The sequence below is a fragment of the Octopus bimaculoides genome, chromosome 7 (assembly GCF_046866305.1).
Source record: "Octopus bimaculoides isolate indiv1 chromosome 7, ASM4686630v1, whole genome shotgun sequence".
In the NCBI taxonomy this organism is placed as follows: domain Eukaryota; kingdom Metazoa; phylum Mollusca; class Cephalopoda; order Octopoda; family Octopodidae; genus Octopus; species Octopus bimaculoides.
The window spans coordinates 38,503,992-38,518,083 of record NC_142934.1 but is presented as its reverse complement, the minus strand read 5'-3'; the positions used below and the strand labels follow the sequence as shown (position 1 = coordinate 38,518,083).

General features: G+C 38.4%; 1 pseudogene; it reads right to left on the bottom strand.

Annotated features, from left to right (window-relative positions):
• Window positions 1–8,940: 8,940 nt before the first annotated feature.
• LOC149134675 (uncharacterized) lies at window positions 8,941–9,718 on the bottom strand (annotated as a pseudogene).
• Window positions 9,719–14,092: the final 4,374 nt, after the last annotated feature.

Below are 14,092 nucleotides of genomic sequence, written 5' to 3'. Positions count from 1 at the left end.
AAAATAAAGCTACAATGAATATTTTTCATTTCTTGCTATGGGGGACCAGAAAGAAATAAAACCCTTTTTATAGGTTTGAAGAGAGTATAACTTGCTCATAATTAGGTGTCTTCAAGCACCCCTCGCACCTCTATAATGTGTTTGATAATCAATTAAATATTTATTAATCTCAGTTTTTGATATGTTGAGCAAACTTCAGCTACGAATGATGATGTTATCATCATCATTTAACGTCCGCTTTCCATGCTGGCATGGGTAGGATGGTTTAACCAGGAACTGCTTAATGCAGGGCTGCATTAAGCTCCAGTGTCATCTTTGGCATGATTTATACAGCTGGATGCCCTTTCTCATACCAAACACTTTATAGAATGTACCAGAAGCTTTTTTTTCATGCCTCTGGCTCTAATGAAGTTGCTATGTAACCTGCAAGACAGAAAAGAACAGAGAAAAAGGAAAAAACTACCATTATTACGAGAAAGTATTTGAAAGGAGAATGTGGAGATGGGTGTCTGTATACCAGATGTTGAAAGGCTAAAGTATGATAGAGGGGCAAGCACAGGTGTCTTGCTATAGAGGAGATGTATGGCTCAAAGAGATAATAGGAAGGTCATGAGTGGGGTGTAAGAACAAACTTTCATGGAACATGAAAGTGAGCATAAGAGAGGACAAGGATGGTGGATCATGGGAGGGGATAAGAGTGGATGTTTTATAAGAGTTTGAGAGGGGAGTAAACAGATGGAAGTAGAGGTTAATGTAGTGAGTAATGACCAAGAGTGGGGGTGCAGATGGTGGGAAATATAGAACAGAGAAGGGGTAAGGTTGGAGATTAGGAGTGACTCAAGAAGGAGAATAGAGCAGAAAGTATGTGCAAGGCATAAGAGTTGTAGAAAGTTGGTGAGAGAGGAAGCAGGGACAGAGCCTCACACATAAAAGCATAACAGAGTGGTTTTAGGATATTTTTGCTGTATTGGGTGGATCTTCTTGAGCACAGCAAATCACCAATCATCTCAGTCCTTTCTCATCTCCTCCATAGGGATCAACATCTTCAGATCAACCTCTAAATATTTGTCCCATGTCTTCCAGGGTCTCTCTCTTCCATGAGTTCCATACACCTTAAGTTCTTTATCAAACTGTCCTCATCGATACGCATCACTTGACCAAACCAGCATAGTCTTGCACACTTTATCTGATTCCTCTTATGCCTAACTTTCCTCTCAATACATTTGCACTATGTCATACATGTACGCTAATATTGCACATCCAGCAGAGCATACTAGCTTCATCTCTTTGCATATCTCTACATTCAGGGCCCATGTCTCATTACCATGCAGCATCGTTGTATGTACATAAGTATTATACAATCTGCCAATTACTAAGAACAAGAGACCTTTTGTTGCTAACAGGAATAATAGCTCTCTGAACTTTCATCTTCCTATTCTTATTCTAGCAACTATATTTTCAGAACAACTTCCTCAACTGCTAATTTGGTCACCTAGGTAACAGAAACTATCTATTACCTCTAGGGAACCTCTAGAGTATTTCAGAACATCAATTTCTCATGTAACCTTGGACTTTATGGCATGTGCACATCTTCCACAAACAAAAACTACTTTCTCCGTTAAGCTTCCTGTGATTCCACTGTACTTCTTGTGTGTCCATAGTTTGCACTGATTGCCCTATATGGAATTACTGTTTGCACCTTTCCAGCATATTGAGTAAGAGCATTTATTTGAGGGGGCTAGGGTCCTGTCTGTTTTCTTGCTTACAAAAACCTTGGTCTTTGCTAAGTTAACTCTAAGATAATTTGATTCCAGGCTTTGATTTCATGCCTGCAATTTCTTTTCCAATTCTTTTACTGATTCTACTATGAGAGTGAAATCATAGTTCCCAGGGGCAGTTGGTCTTAAATTCCTCTGTTATAGCCTGGAGTGCAATGATGAATAGGAGGGGACTGAGAACCAAATCCTAGTGAATGCCTTCCCGCACATTAAATCTGTCATTGTACTCATGGTTAACACTCACCTTACTGGCAGCAACCCTGCACATGGTTTCTACAGCTTTCACTGACCACTCATCTATCCTCAGCTTCCTCAGAAACCATCATATCGTAGAGCAAGTGACTCTGTCAAAAGATTTCGTGGGTCAACAAATGCCAAGTTTTCTCTTAACTAAATACTTTTGTTGCTGTTTTTTGATTAACAAGATAATATTTTTATACAGCACAAAACCAAACTGCATCTCGTCTACTCTAACTCTGTCTCTAATTAATTAGGTTACAACTTTCTTTGTAACTTTCATGACCTGGTCCAGTAATTTGAGACCTGATCTTAGTATCCAAAAATATGACATGGGTATGTCTTTTGAAATTATGGGGCCATTGTAATGGTCACATATTATAGAATGACATCCAAATTGATAAAGAATGGTTTTTATGAATGTTATCATCACCTTTTAGATGTTGGGATTCATTGTATTGTTCCAGATTAATCCTTCTCTCTCTTATAGATTCTCATCATCTTTCCAATGCTTTGACAACCTAATCCTCAGGAAGCTCGAATGCTTTGTCATAGTCAGACTCTCTCCAGAGTCCCAAGACCAGTCTGTTTTGCCCAAACAGTCTGTGTATGTGCCCGTCCCTATCTCTTCCCTGTTTTATTTTCTCCATTCATGCTTGCTCCCCTTTGGTGGTCAACATCCTCTTCTCTCCAACACGGACTAGTTCCAACAGGGAGATGGATAAAGCTCTGTTACAATGGAGGGAACTGGGTTTGTCAGTTCTTGTTACAGTTGAGGATAGACTGAAGCAGAGAGTATGGGACAATCTGCACTCAGGTGCCACTTTCAACTCTCTCCTTGATTAATCTGATCAATTTTCAAGATGTCGCCTACTTTCTGCTAGTGCAAAATTCTCAGGCGACTGGATTGACACCCTGCCTGTGGTCAACATTGGTGGTCTACTCAGTCTAGATGAGGCCCGCATCTCCATCGTTCTCAGAGTGGGAGCCGACAACTATGGGGGGACAGATGTTGCTGTGGTAGGCCCCTTGATCCCACAGGTCTTCACGGTCTATTTTTCTGCTTAAATGCTGGTTGTTTTGCTCATCATACCAAGCTAAGTCTAATCATTAAGTGGGCCCTGGCTCGGATTAATATCCCCTCAGTTCTGGAGCCAGCGGGATTATTCAGCAGTAATGGGAAGAGACCAGATGGTCTTACCCTTTGTCCCTGGGCAAGAGGTAGATGCCTCATCTGGTACTCCTTTGCTCCTTCTCACATCCTGGATGCTGTGATAAATGGGAGGGTCACTGCTTCTGTAGTCAAATGGAACAAAATTCTTAAGTATCAGGACGTGGCAGTGAACCACTCCTTCCAGCCTCTTGTGTTTGAGATGATTGGAGGGGTTGAGCTGCTAACAGCAAGTTCTTGTCATCATAGGCAGCTTGCCTCATCGAGGTGTCAGGTGACACCCATGAGGGTGCTTGGCTGTTCCAATGCCTTAACCTCACCATCACTCATGGTAATGCCATGAGCATATTGGCTTGCTTCAATAAGTTCCGTTAAACCTTGTGGTATGCAACCAATTAAGGCACTTGGTGTTGCATTGGTTTTTTACCTTTTTTCTTCCTTTATTTTTGTTTTTCATTTTTCTCTTCCTTTTTTCTTTCTTTTTCTTTCCTTGTTCCTCTTTTTATTGTTGTTTATTTTTGGATATTGGATAAATGGATATGTATGCACATGTATTATTGTGGAATACAGTTTACAATTGGCTGTGTAATATAGTAATATGGAATAAAGTTGAAAATATACATATACACACATTTATTTATTCAAATGTTTTGGGAGTGATAGGTAGCTAGAGAGAGAGAGAGACAGTACCCAAGTATATATTTTTTTTATCTTTTATCTTAAAAGTATTTTGACTTGTTCAAGTTACATCAAAGTGACATCTACGAACTAGCTTGGTCAGATCTAGGAATGAATGGAATGTTTAAATTTATTCATATCTCAGACACTAAGAATTTGTTTGAATTATCAGAAAATGTCTGTAAAACCAGCCAAACTGTCCTCAGAAAAAAAACATGATAGCTAAAAATAAATTTGAACATTCCAGTAGAAATTGTTGGTAAAGGCTGAAACATTTACATATTGTCGTCTTCGTGTATTTTAAGGACATTTCAATACCAACCTTGATTTTTTTCCTTTTTTTTTTTTTTGCGTTTGTTTCTCTGGATCTATTAAAACATTTACGTGAAGCTCATTATGCTCATCATTTCTACCCTCTATATAAAATTCACTTCCATGTCCCATAATTAACAGATACAATATTGAAAGGTATGGTACAGCAGTTTTTGTTTGACAGAAAATCTGTAATAAACATGTTATATTGGAGTGTGGTCAACATTGTTTTTGTTGTGACTCATAAGAACATCACTTATGGGATGATATTTACCTCACCTAGTGTTTTTTTTTTTTAACATAACATGTCTATGAAGAGATTTTCTCTGAGACAATTCAGATTTTCAACATTCAGTGGTGCATATATGTTAGGTATGGCACACAGATGACTATTTTAATTTAATGCTGTTTCAATTGCATATATTTAGTTACTTTTGACTTAGCAAAGTTTCTGCAATTTCAATGAAAGGGATTTCTTCTTAGCATATGATAACTTGGTACATGTCATTGACAAGACTCAAGAAGGCAAAACATGGCAAACATTCTTGTGAGTCATACTGAGTTAATGTTCATTTTATCCTGATATATATATTTGAAAAATGAATAATGATAATTTTTCCAATAATAAATATCTATCTAACTATTAAAGTGGAAAAATTATTAGAAAAGCCATTTCTATTCATTTTTACAAATATATAATACTGTACCAAGGACTTTCTGTTTCTATTTCTTATTGTATTATATCTTATATATTACTTATAAAATTGTAATGGTAAGGTGGGCTATTTTTGGATAAAGTGAGAAGGATGCAAGAGTGTTTGTGAGGGAAATGAGGTAACATAGGGAGAGTGACTGATATCAGGGAAGGGGAGAACAGAGTTGTGTAAATGACACATATGGATTGGCAGTGGGATGATGAGGTTAATACAGCTGTCATTCAAGGTCACACATGCTTGTACTTTCAGTCAGTTTACAAAGCCAAGTCATAGCAGACAGACAATAACTAATGAAAATAGTGTTTGTGTGTGTGTGTGTGTGTATGTATATATGTATGTCACATGCTGTCACCTTTAAGAAAATGAATGACTGAGATCAAAGGTTTACTCTTTTAACATGTATACACATACATTTATGACATAATGCCCACAAATGTAAGTAACTTAATCCTACAACTATCTCTGTGATTAAACCAAACTCATTCTTTTTCTCATCCCTCCCCTCACTCTCTCTTAGTCTCTCTTTCAGTCTCTTTCTGTCTGTCTGTCTGTCTGTCTGTCTGTCTGTCTGTCTGTCTCTCTCTCTCTCTCTCTCTCTCTGCGCACACGTCTTTCATATCGCGCTCTTTCTCACCCCTCAGAGGGTTAGCATTTAACGTTAGGGTTTCGTGTTAGCACTTGGGATTGCAATCTTGTGTTGGAGTAAGGCGTATGTTTAAGCAGAAACTGAAAAGGGATTCAAAAGATTTGAATTTGTGTACAAATTTTTACAGACTTGAACTTGCATATGTTTGGAATTTGGATATCAAACATAGATGTATTCTTAAAAGAAGAAAAAAAAAAGGTCTACAAAAAGTGCTTTTAGTTCGAAATTTCAGAGTGTTCTTTTCGTTGCGATGTTATTGTTAATTCTCGGAGTCATTAACTGGGGCAACGCCTGGTATTTCAGTTAGTGTGTATATATACATCAGAGGCGACTCCAGGTCATCAGCGTCTCTCTGGCTCATTACAGATTTCACATAAGACTTTCGAAGAATTTCACGTTTTACTGCTTCGTTTATAACCCCAAATGGCTTATTTCTATACCTACCACTATGTCTTTCTCCATTTCAAAGTTAAGGGTAAAAATAAAACAATCCTGCAAAACACAACTGATCTTTACTATTCAGACACACAGAATAATGGTAATCAAATAACGACAGCGGAGTGCACAACACCAGCGATCTGACTGTTGCCTGTACTCTTGACAAGAGATGTCAGTTGGTCTTTTGTACCTACCAGGCTCGATCGTATTAGCCCGAGTTGCTGGGTAATTTTTCGTTCCTTCAAGAATATTTTAGAACGGAAACTTTTCATAGATTGGAATTTAAATCCTAATCTCTGTAGAAATTTATTGTTTCAAGAAAACATTGAATCTGAATTACATTTAATTCTTACGATAATAGATAACAATTCGGGCTGTAACTTCTGAGCCCGAGACAGGCATATGTGAATAATTTCGAGAGGACGTCTGCTACGATTGATATTCTTTGACACAGGGCACTGCTAAGACGACCGCTAGACGGTGAACTGCAACCGGTTCAATAAAAGGAGCTCGAGTTATTGGCTGAAATTACATACTTGAAGTCAGTGTTGGTAGAAATTAAATCAGCTTGCAAATACACGCTCACTTTATTAAATCTATACTCGGGCTAAGCCCGAACAGCCCGAGTACCGGAGTCGCTACTGATATATATATATATATATATATAACAGATTGTAGCCGTTTCCTCAACATGCAGGGATTGAACACCTTTTTTGTATATCTTAAATTACATCTGACGAGATTCGACTTTCAAATTATTAATAATCTTATTAATTAATTTTCTGAAGGTCTTGAATTGAAACAGCTGTAAGGGATTAAAAAATTACTATTTCTAAATCTCACAACGTGAGATATTCAGCAACAGTACTTTGTAGTAAAGATTGTTTGCCAACATAACGTGGCAGTCCTTGTTTAGGACTAATGTTGGTGTAATTTAGCCCCAGGAGACATCGTCTCCAGCTGGCTATACGACACGATCTGTGTCCTTATATTTTTGGACAAGAACACAGATAGTGTCGTATAGCCAGCTGGAGACGATGTCTCCTGGGGCTAAATTACACCAACATTAGTCCTAAGCCAGGACTGCCACGTTATGTTGGCAAGCAATCTTCACTACAGCTGTAAGGGATGTTTGTCAATTTTTTAATTAATAAATAATAATTTAATAATTATCTATCTATTTTCTTATCTTATAATAAATAAATATATATAAACCACGGTTCATATAGTTACATTGTAGTTGAATGTTAACTGTAATGTTCAACATTCTTTGTATAAGTAACTAACCAGTACTTTCATAGGATTTTCCAATACCTTAATGAGGTTTGTAACCTTTATATATATATATATATATATATATATATATATATATATATATATTGGCACGTTTATATATATATATATATATGTGTGTGTGTGTGTGTATGTATGTATACATATACATATATATATATATATATATATATATATATATATATATATATATATATATATATATATACTAGAAAAAATAATAAGGCACTCAGATATCTGCATGGTTGTACATTTACAAATTTTAATTAATATGTCACATGTTTTTATAAATTAGCGCTTGCATCTGTTCTTGTAGATTCTCCAGATTTAATTTATAATCTGGAGAATCTACAAGAATAGATGCAAGCGTTAATTTGTAAAAACATTTGACATATTAATAAAAATCTGTAAATGTACAACCATCCAGATATCTGAGTGCCTTATTATTTTTTCTAATATATAATTCCTGTACATCACCTCCAAACCTTCTAACATATATATATATATATATATATATATATATATCGGCACGTTTATATATATATATATATATATATATATATATATATATATATATATATATATATATATATATATATATATATATATATATATATATGTATATATATATATATATATATATATATATATATATATATATATATATATATATATATATATATATATATGTATATATATATATATATATATATATATATATATATATATATATATATATATATATATATGCAGTGGTCGGCACAGCTAACCAAAAAATTAGCTTTGCTAACCGCTAATCCGCTAAAAAAGTTAGCTTTGCAAACACTAAAGCACTAAACAGGTGAAAAAATATCAGCGGAAGCTAACGCTAACTGATAACCACTAACTTTTATCATATGAATTTAGTTTTTTTTATGACTCTAAAACCCTTAGCACAGACCTAGAGAGCTGAAATTTTCATGTTGTAGCTTAGACATAGAGCTTTCCAAAAAAGTATAGTATGCCAAGATCAGATGATGATCAAGTTGTACTACTCTGGCTGGACCTTCTCCATCGCCTCGACGTGATGTTGGTTGCCCTTCATAAATATCAGCCTCTCAAAGTTACCATCTGGCAGGGTGGCTGTCTTGACCCTCAAAATATCTTTGCCTATAGAGAATAGGTGCTCACCTGCAGCACTGAAAGGGATGGTGGTGTTATACTTGGTGAGCAGATCGATCAATACTTGCTCACCTAAAAAGGCGAATTCAGTCAGGACCTCATTCGAGACGGCCTCCAGCCAGGTCTTCACCAAGCTCTGCGCCTTGAACTTCAGTGACCTGTGGATCATGCTCTCCCGAAGAATTCATCTTGCTCATCCTCATTGCTGGTGGTGCTGCTGCCCTCCTCATTGGTCTCCATTAGAGTAGTCTCTATGACGGTCTCCATGGCATTCGTTACTCTGCTTATCTGGCTGTTATTATGCTGCTCCACCCAGAACAGGCGAAACGTTGGGTGTAAGGCAGCGGTCAGATGGTATTCCAGGTATTCTGGGAGGAGCCCAAACCTTTTCGTGATGCCTGCCAGTACCACGCCTACCAGAGGACTGCAGTACAGGATATGTCTGAACTTGGCCTCCTTCAATTTCATGACAGTAGCTGCTATAGTTGGCAGAAGACCCTCGAGATAGGCCTAGTCCTTCCCTTGGATTTTATCCAAGGCCTTGGCAACATTAGACATAACCTGGGCATACTCCGTCAGGAAGGCAACATCAGAATCAGTGAAGGTCTGCACCTTCAGGTGTGTCATCACCCTGTGGGCAACTCCCATATTCTTCTCCAACAAGTTGTTGAGAACAACAACAAAATCATATGCTAGGCAGAGTTCTATCTGGTACTGTGGGGACACTAGCTTCCTCTTCAATGTGTCCAGAATGCTGTCTGCCGCCACCGTGCTGCGGCTCTGCAGATTCCACAGCCGCTGTGTCTTGGACATGGCCTTCCTGTAGGCCGACTTGAACGAAACGCTGTCAAGAGCCTTGTCGGCATCTACGCTGGTTACCAAGTTGAAGGGCTGCGAACTTCATGTTCACTGGAAGGTTTAGGCCCAGGCCGCTGGACTCATCAAGGACAGAATCAACAGAGATGTACTCAACTTCGTCTACATCTCCAGCTTCTGGATCCATGTCCACGTCCACATCCTCAATGCACTCCACGTCCGGATCGGCAGCAACCTCAGAAATGTCTGACAAGAGTTCAACTTCTGTACCAAACTGCATAAATGCCTTGACAAAATTTTTGCCATTGTCCGTCGTGGTCCTGGTCACCTTATCTTGCAGATGGAGCTTTTAATGGGTGTCCACCACAGCCTGGGTGAAAGCATCAAATGTGTGATCTCCTCTGAGCCAAGAACAATCCGGGATGGCGTGTTGTCTCATCCGGGTCTTGGGGTCCAGCCAGTGTGCTGTCATCCCTAAGTAGGATCTGTTGTGGGTCGACCAGCAGTCCGCAGTGGTCGCCACCCGGGGGACATCCTTGAGCAATCTGTAATTAGAAAATGTTAAATTGTAAAGAGACATAAGGTGTAAAGTTAAAAACTTGAAATTAGGTGTGTGTGTGTGTGTACAAAGTATGGGGGTTTAGTTCACAGGTGATCTAAACGATTAGGTACGCTAGGTAAGTGCTGTAACATATTACTAAGGCTCCTACACAATGAAAACACTAACACCGATAGCAATAACATATCTAATGCTCCTGGCCTGACCATTTTAAACAATTTAAATGTACATAATATAGTCCCCACCTCAGAGGGTAATGGGCGCACAGCTGAAGCCGACGCAAACACTAGTAGGCACTCTGACACTAACAATACTAACTACATTATAACCACACAGCTAATAATTATACTTCAGCTACTAATAAGACTAGCAATAATATTAATACCAGCACCAACGGCTATATTACCATTACTGAAAATGATACTACTACTAACACTCCGACTGCAAACGCTACTACTAATAGTTGCAATAATAACATCACTAATACCACCTCTACCACTGCAAATACTAACGCAACTACCAATGATATTACTACTGCCGCCGCTGCTAGTAGTAGTAGTAGTAGTAGTAATCATAACAGCGATGCCGATAACAATAATGACAATAATAATAATAATGTAACGCTGGCGTTGATATTGATACTAGAAATGACAGCAATATCACGATCGATTCACCTAATATTATCCTAGCCACTACCAGCACTACCTCATCTCGATCTCCAATTAACCAGATCCGGGACAGACTGCCCGCTGCAAGTCCAGTGCAGATGATTCAACGTCGTATACTAATGCACCGTTCACAACATAGTAAATAACTCCTATAGCAACTACATTGGATCTACCACAATTTTAAACAAAGGTATTATGCACATTTAAACTCGTTTAAATATAAAGAGAATAGGAATTCCACATCACTAGCCAACCACGTACACCATCTAATTAAATACAATATAATCCTTCCTGGGCTATAACAGACTCGGGTATCCCGTACCAGGGCCAACAACTCATTTGTGGACTCTGCTTAAAAGAAACCTTCAAGATTTTAACCCATAACTCACCACAATTGCTTAATAAACATAGCGAAGCCTTCACTACGCGTAAGCACAAATTCTTCTGCACTTTTGAATTCTTTCATAAATCTAAATGTTCACCCCCCTCACGAATACCACCCACATACGAACCACCATGATCATTAACACATACCCCTCGATATCTCTTCTTTTCTAGTCTAGGCACAAGGCCCGAAATTTTTGGGGAGGGTACCAGTCTATTAGATCGACTTCAGTATGCAACTGGCATTTAATTCATCGACCCCGAAAGGATGAAAGGCAAAGTCGACCTTGGCGGAATTTGAACTCAGAATGTAAAGACAGGCGAAATACCGCTAAGCATTTCGCCCGGCATCTCTTCTATTTACCTTATCTCATATCTCTTCTATCTACCTTACCTCATCACTTTATGCGATAAATATTAATTCTTTAATTTACCTTTAATTTATCTTTAAACCTTAACCTAATAAATCCCTTAGTATTCAATTCTAACTCCTACTCCTAAATAATTTAACATTCAACTAGTTCCTCCACTCTCGACTACCTACATACCCATAACCCATTGCTAAAAATAACTCTACAGCCACTGACCTTAGCCAGGACAGACACAAGCATTTACTACTAGACTAGAAGAATACCACTGACACCTACTACTCTCTTTAAATTCCTTTCATTTTGCTTTATTTTGTTTACTTTTTTACGTTAACTTCTTCTATCTCCTCATCTCCTCTCTTATCTTCTCGGCTATCCTTGCACGCTATATTCTGAGACACTATATGCTTATATACCTTACTTTATCCTAAAGCCAATCCTTAACATCCCACCTCAGTCTGTTTACCTCTCTTTCTATTAATTTACTTTTCTTTCCTTTTACCACTTAATAGCCACCTCCATTATTGAACGTTGAGATGCTCGCGTCTTTTTTCTGGATGTTTACAATATCAGGACTTTAACCCACGCGGATCTACGCAGGATTGCACCTAAGGACTTATTCACTTATTTCCACCACATCGGAAAGTTGAACTGTGAACTTTTATGCTTATTTTTCTTCTCTCTCTTCGTCTCTTTTTTCGTTTACTTCTGTCCTCTATGTCGTCATTTCATTTATCTATACCCCTGTAGCAAGGCACAAGAAGCCAGCGCCATTTTGTACGAGATCTCGCCGGTAGTCATTACCATGTTCGAGACAGGAGCGAGATCTCGCCTGCAACCATTTGCCATGCGCAAGACGTCAGCGAGACTCTCGCCGGCAACGACTATTTAAGCAGGAGAATTAAGACATTCTTTCTCTTTCTTTCTTCTCGCTCGTAGAGTTCGTATCGTGCTGGTGTATTTGTTGATTATGTGCGGAGTAGTCGACTGTCTTGTGTTGCTTTGCAGCGGTTTTCTGGTGGTGCTTTCTCTCCGCCTTGAATAGGGTCAGCAATATCAACAAAAAGAAACATGGGATCTTGTTCAAAACGGGGGCACCAGTATTTTCTTAACGAAACACTTTGAAACTTGGGACACTGGTAGAATGTGTCATATAAAACATCTTTTTCTCTTAGTATTCTTAACAAAAAAACGTACATCGCAAGTTATTCCATGTTAAAGTTGTCGTATTTCTGTAATTTCAACCAATCACTGACGTCTATTCAGCTGAATAGAGTTACTGCTACCCGGTCATAAAAATGTTATTCCCTGTGACATATTTCATCCGGTTTAATCGTAATTTATACGCATATATTGTTTATATAATAAATTACACTGTGCGTATCTATGTGTGTAACAATTTTAGAGTTCGGATTCTAGAGTTAGGGTTAGTTTTAGGGTTAGGGTTAGGGTCAGAACTAACGGGGATTAATACGATATACACCGTTACAGCGCTAACTGTTTTCAACTGAATAGACGTCAGTGATTAGTAGAAATTATCGAAATAAGACAATTTTTTACATGAAATAAATTCGAATACAAAAATTGTTTTCTGTTCTATAACACATAATAGATAAGTATACGAAGTTTGAAAGTCTTTCGGTACCAAAAACACTACATAAAACATAAATGAAGACCGGTGCCCCCGTTTTGAACAAGATCCGAAACATGTTCTATTCGGACCTTAGTGGGTACAAATTGTCCTCTTCGGAGGAGGAGCTCGCACGAGCAGTTGGTAGAATGGACAAGTGCTTAAGGAAGAAAAGTTTTGCGGAAGTGACAGAAGTCACAAAAAAAGACGTGGACCTGACAAACATAGAAAAATATGAGAAGATGGCACGTAGGGTAGGTGGTGACGTTAAGTTGTCACCAACCCAGAAAGTATTGGAAGAGATGGATAAGAAAACTATAGTATACAAAGTGTATTCTGTGGGAATAAAGAAGATAGAAAATGTGGAAGTAGAAATTATAGAAAAGGCGTTGTGCTCCGTCTGGCAAGACAACATATCTTGCCAGAGGAAGCAGATACGGAACAATTGTGGTCCATTTCAAGACAGAAGGAAAAGCAAAAGAACACGCAGTAACCACAGTAAAGTCGGATAAAGTGGTCCTTGTACCCACTTATCATGGAAGAAGGACTTTCAGGATTAAGGTGGAGGGAATCCCATCGGAAATAGAAGTGGCTTGGGTTGCGGCGGCTGTTCTTCTAGGAAGTAAAGAAGAAATAGCCGTACTCCAAGCCACAAAAACAGAAAATTCGGTATGGAAAGGCCAAACACTGGACCTGATCATACAGGGCACTGCAGAAACACTGGAAAATCTAGTAGAAACAATGACCATTGGAGATGTGGTGTTGAGAGTGTGGGTGAAGGGCAGAACCCCTCGTTGCTTTAAATGTAGCCAAAAAGGTCACATTAGAACACACTGCCCTCTACAGAAGCAGAGAAGTCAGGAGGAAGTTGGAAAGGAACCAGAGAAGGTGCAACAGGAAGAAAAGAGAAACGAAGAACAGTGGATGGTACCTGAATGAAGAAAAAGGAAGAGGAAGAAAGGACAGAGTGAAGTAGAACGCCAAACCATACCCACCCATACCCTCTCACTACAGACACCAACCCACCCATTCCCCTCCTACACAAAGCAAGAGAAAAAAAGAAATACAAACACACCAGAATATACCCCCCCTCATTGAAAATTGTTACATCTGTATGATGGTTGAAGGTGTAGACAAAGAACTGCTTAATAAGACTACAAGATGGAAAGCTGCAAGATTCGTCAACGTCGAAGGGTGGACTAATATAGCTGGATGGCACTCATGTGTTCTGATGTGG